Raw genomic sequence first — 6,000 nt, 5'->3', positions numbered from 1 at the left:
GTGTCCTTGATATGTATGTCCCTGTCAGGCAGGGAAGAAATGGTCGAGTAAGGGAACCATGGTTGACAAGAGAGGTTGAATGTCTTGTTAAGAGGAAAAAGGTGACTTATGTAAGGCTGAGGAAACAAGGTTCAGACAGGGCATTGGAGGGATACAAGATAGCCAGGAGGGAACTGAAGAAAGGGATTAGGAGAGCTAAGAGAGGGCATGAACAATCTTTGGCGGGTAGGATCAAGGAAAACCCCAAGGCCTTTTACACATATGTGAGAAATATGAGAATGACTAGAGCGAGGGTAGGTCCGATCAAGGACAGTAGCGGGAGATTGTGTATTGAGTCTGAAGAGATAGGAGAGGTCTTGAACGAGTACTTTTCTTCTGTATTTACAAATGAGAGGGGCAATATTGTTGGAGAGGACAGTGTGAAACAGATTGGTAAGCTCGAGGAAATACTTGTTAGGAAGGAAGATGTGTTGGGCATTTTGAACAACTTGAGGATAGACAAGTCCCCCGGGCCTGACGGGATATATCCAAGGATTCTATGGGAAGCAAGAGATGAAATTGCAGAGCCGTTGGCAATGATCTTTTCGTCCTCACTGTCAACAGGGGTGGTACCAGGGGATTGGAGAGTGGCGAATGTCGTGCCCCTGTTCAAAAAAGGGACTAGGGATAACCCTGGGAATTACAGGCCAGTTAGTCTTACTTCGGTGGTAGGCAAAGTAATGGAAAGGGTACTGAAGGATAGGATTTCTGAGCATCTGGAAAGACACTGCTTGATTAGGGATAGTCAGCACGGATTTGTGAGGGGTAGGTCTTGCCTTACAAATCTTATTGAATTCTTTGAGGAGGTGACCAAGCATGTGGATGAAGGTAAAGCAGTGGATGTAGTGTACATGGATTTTAGTAAGGCATTTGATAAAGTTCCCCATGGTAGGCTTATGCAGAAAGTAAGGAGGCATGGGATAGTGGGAAATTTGGCCAGTTGGATAACGAACTGGCTAGCCGATAGAAGTCAGAGAGTGGTGGTGGATGGTAAATATTCAGCCTGGATCCCAGTTACCAGTGGCGTACCGCAGGGATCAGTTCTGGGTCCTCTGCTGTTTGTGATTTTCATTAATGACTTGGATGAGGGAGTTGAAGGGTGGGTCAGTAAATTTGCAGACGATACGAAGATTGGTGGAGTTGTGGATAGTAAGGAGGGCTGTTGTCGGCTGCAAAGAGACATAGATAGGATGCAGAGCTGGGCTGAGAAGTGGCAGATGGAGTTTAACCCTGAAAAGTGTGAGGTTGTCCATTTTGGAAGGACAAATATGAATGCGGAATACAGGGTTAACGGTAGAGTTCTTGGCAATGTGGAGGAGCAGAGAGATCTTGGGGTCTATGTTCATACATCTTTGAAAGTTGCCACTCAAGTGGATAGAGCTGTGAAGAAGGCCGATGGTGTGCTCGCGTTCATTAACAGAGGGGTTGAATTTAAGAGCCGTGAGGTGATGATGCCGCTGTACAAAACTTTGGTAAGGCCACATTTGGAGTACTGTGTACAGTTCTGGTCGCCTCATTTTAGGAAGGATGTGGAAGCTTTGGAAAAGGTGCAACGAAGATTTACCAGGATGTTGCCTGGAATGGAGAGTAGGTCTTACGAGGAAAGGTTGAGGGTGCTAGGCCTTTTCTCATTAGAACGGAGAAGGATGAGGGGCGACTTGATAGAGGTTTATAAGATGATCAGGGGAATAGATAGAGTAGACAGTCAGAGACTTTTCCCCGGGTGGAACAAACCATTACAAGGGGACATAAATTTAAGGTGAAAGGTGGAAGATATAGGAGGGATATCAGAGGTAGGTTCTTTACCCAGAGAGTAGTGGGGGCATGGAATGCACTGCCTGTGGAAGTAGTTGAGTCGGAAACATTAGGGACCTTCAAGCAGCTATTGGATAGGTACATGGATTACGGTTAAATGATATAGTGTAGATTTATTTGTTCTCAAGGGCAGCACGGTAGCATTGTGGATAGCACAATTGCTTCACAGCTCCAGGGTCCCAGGTTCGATTCCGGCTTGGGTCACTGTCTGTGCGGAGTCTGCACGTCCTCCCCGTGTCTGCGTGGGTTTCCTCCGGGTGCTCCGGTTTCCTCCCACAATCCAAAGATGTGCGGGTTAGGTGAATTGGCCAATGATAAATTGCCCTTAATGTCCAAATTGCCCTTGGTGTTGGGTGGAGGTGTTGAGTTTGGGTGGGGTGCTCGTTCCGGGGGCCGGTGCAGACTCGGGGGGCCGAATGGCCTCCTTTCTGCACTGTAAATTCAATGATAATCTATGATTAATCTAGGACAAAGGTTCGGCACAACATCGTGGGCCGAAGGGCCTGTTCTGTGCTGTATTTTCTATGTTCTCTGCTCTATGATCTAGATAACGGGACTGAGGGCATTCTGGCTAAGTTTGCCGATGATACGAAGATAGGTGGAGGGGCAGGTAGTATGGAGGAGGTGGGGAGGCTGCAGAAAGATTTAGACAGTTTAGGAGAGTGGTCCAAGAAATGGCTGATGAAATTCAACGTGGGCAAGTGCGAGGTCTTGCACTTTGGAAAAAAGAATAGAGGCGTGGACTATTTTCTAAACGGTGACAAAATTCATAATGCTGAAGTGCAAAGGGACTTGGGAGTCCTAGTCCAGGATTCTCTAAAGGTAAACTTGCAGGTTGTGTCCGTAATTAAGAAAGCAAATGCAATGTTGTCATTCATCTCAAGAGGGTTGGAATATAAAAGCAGGGATGTACTTCTGAAGCTTTATAAAGCATTAGTTAGGCCCCATTTAGAATACTGGGCGCAATTTTGGGCCCCACACCTCAGGAAGGACATACTGGCACTGGAGCGGGTCCAGCGGAGATTCACACGGATGATCCCAGGAATGGTAGGCCTAACATACGATGAACGTCTGAGGATCCTGGGATTATATTCATTGGAGTTTAGGAGGTTGAGTGGAGATCTAATAGAAACTTACAAGATAATGAATGGCTTAGATAGGGTGGATGTAGGGAAGTTGTTTCCATTAGCAGGGGAGACTAGGACCCGGGGGCACAGCCTTAGAATAAAAGGGAGTCACTTTAGAACAGAGATGAGGAGAAATTTCTTCAGCCAGAGAGTGGTGGGTATGTGGAATTCATTGCCACAGAGGGCGGTGGAGGCCGGGACGTTGAGTGTCTTTAAGACAGAAGTTAATAAATTCTTGATTTCTCGAGGAATTAAGGGCTATGGAGAGAGAGCGGGTAAATGGAGTTGAAATCAGCCATGATTGAATGGTGGAGTGGACTCGATGGGCCGAATGGCCTTACTTCCACTCCTATGTCTTATGGTCTTATGGGAGCGTCAGCGGCTGCTCAAGTCATCCCCGTGCATGCGCAGTGGAGGGGGTCTCTTCCGCCTCCGCCATAGTGAAGACCATGGCGAAGGAGGAAGGAAAAGAGTGCCCCCACTACACAGGCCCGCCCGCGGATTGGTGGGCCCCAATCGCGGGCCAGGCCACCGTGGGGGCATCCGCCAAGGCCAGATCGGCCCGCACCCCCTCCAGGACACCGGAGCCCGCCCGCGCCGCCTTGTCCCGCCGTTCGAAAGGTGGTTCAATCCACGCCGGCTGGCGTGGGTTGACAGCGGCGGGACTTCAGCCCATCGCGGACCGGAGAATCGCCAGGGGTGGGCCCGCTGACAGGCGCGATTCCCGCCCCCGCCAAATCTCTGGTGGCGGAGAATTCGGGACACGGCAGGGGCGGGATTCACGCCAGCCCCCGGCGATTCTCCGACCCGGTGGGGGGTTGGAGAATCACGCCCCTGCTATCCTATCGAATTTCCAACCCAAATCAAGAAGCTGCCCCAAAATATCTTCCCCCTCACTTTTCCCAATAACCTTTCAGGTGGAATTAAATTGCCTTCTGAAAGCCCTTATGGAAAATGTCCACGGACTGGATACTAACCCATTCAAAACATTTAGTCACAGAGGTTGACAGCATGGAAAGAGGCCCTTCGGCCCAACATGTCCATGCTGCTGTTATGGACCAGGGTTTAGAGAACCCCAAAGTGTATCATGGAGTTCACCTGACCCAAACCTTTACTAGATTGTGGTATGGGGAGCACACGGCCCACTCTGCAGGTGTGATACAGCAGAAATGGAAAAGTATTTTTTAAAGCAAAACAATGTTTATTCTATGAACTCAAGTTTACCTTTTTAAAACAAACAGTGAACATCTTAGCAACCATCAACTCAAATACAACCCCCAAAGAATGCAACACTAAGTAATCCTTAGGCTGTCCTTTTAACATCCGTAAGACTTACAAAAGAACTTTTAACAGAAGCACATCAGGTTAAAGTCACTACTGAGGGCAGTTATTAGTTTTAAATCACCAAAGGATCGGTTTACATTCTTCAGATTACAGAGAGAGATTCATACACCTTCTGGCTGTGACTGCAGCTATCCAGCTTTGAAAAAGAAACTAAAACACACCCTGCAGCAAACAGCCTAAAACGAAAGTAAAAAGCTGAAAGACAGCCCAGCTCCACCCACTCTCTGACATCACTGCAGTAGTAAACACCTATTCCTTAAAGGTACTCTCACATGACACTGCCCAGTTTTTACCACTAAGCTAGTCCCACTTGCCCGCATTTGGCCCATATCCCTCTCTCTCCACCCTGCCCATGTAACTGTCTAAATGCTTTTTAAAAGACAAAATTGTACCCGCCTCTACCACTGCCTCTGGCAGCTCGTTCCAGACACTCACCACCCTCTGTGTGAAGACATTTCCCTTCTGGTCTCTTTTCTATCTCTCTCCTCTCACCTATAACCTATGCCCTCTAGTTTTAGACTCCTCTACCTTTGGGAAAAGATGTTGACTATCTAACTTATCCATGCTCCTCATTATTTTACCAACCTCTATAAAATCACCCCTACGCCTCCTCCGCTCCAGGGAAAAAAGTCCCAGCCTATCCAGCCTCTCCTTATAACTTCGACCAACAAATCCTGGTAGCATCCACGTAAATCTCCTCTGCACGCTTTCTAGTTTAACAATATCCTTCCTATAATAGGGTGACAAGAACTGAACACAGTATTCCACTTGCGGCCTTACTAATGTCTTGTACAACTTCAACAAGACGTCCCAACTCCGTATTCACTATTCTGACCAATGAAACCAAGCATGCCGAATGCCTTCTTCACCACCCTGTCCACCTGCGACCTTCAAGGAGTGGATTAATCAGAAATGGCAGTCCAACAAGGCCTCTTCCTGTTGAGCACCTCATATTTGTTCAAGTTACTCAATTATTTTCAACAGATTGAGTAGCTTCCCAAAGACTAGGGGCTGGTTTAGCACAGGGCTAAATTGCTGGCTTTGAAAGCAGACCAATGCAGGCCAGCAGCACGGTTCAATTCCTGTATCAGCCCCCCCCGAACAGGCGCCGGAATGTGGCGACTAGGGGCTTTTCACAGTAACTTCATTTGAAGCCTACTTGTGACAATAAGCCATTTTCATTTTCAAGACTGACAGGAATGTGGATGTTTGGATTTTCTATCAGGCACTTTACAGCCTCCAGTCCGAACACTGGCTTTTGCAGCATCCAGCATTTGCCTGTACCTCCCAAAGTCTCTCTGGCAGAAGTTGACAACAATACAAGATGGGTGTACCAGTGATTCTGGAAATGGGGAGGAAGTTGGACTTAACCCTCCCAGTCGGAGCACTGTGCCAGTGAAGTGGTCTGTACCCACGGTGCCCACCTGTATTTGTCTTTCCTGAATCGTCAATTTGTCAGTTGGCTTTATGGTCATTCCCTGACCTGCTGAGAGTTTCCAGCATTCTCTCTTTTCGTATTTCCATTGGCGAAACCTTCAATGGTGTTCTGACGGTTCACCAGCAGGTTACCTAGTTACTCTCTCCGAACCTCTCGGTGCATCTTGGGTAACCTCACAGGGTGCTTAAAGATTAGGATGGACATTTGGCCTATCATGCTCAAACTATGCAGGAAGAC

This window comes from Scyliorhinus torazame, chromosome 14 (assembly GCF_047496885.1).
Source record: "Scyliorhinus torazame isolate Kashiwa2021f chromosome 14, sScyTor2.1, whole genome shotgun sequence".
Taxonomy (NCBI): Eukaryota; Metazoa; Chordata; class Chondrichthyes; order Carcharhiniformes; family Scyliorhinidae; genus Scyliorhinus; species Scyliorhinus torazame.
This window is presented reverse-complemented; position numbering follows the sequence as displayed.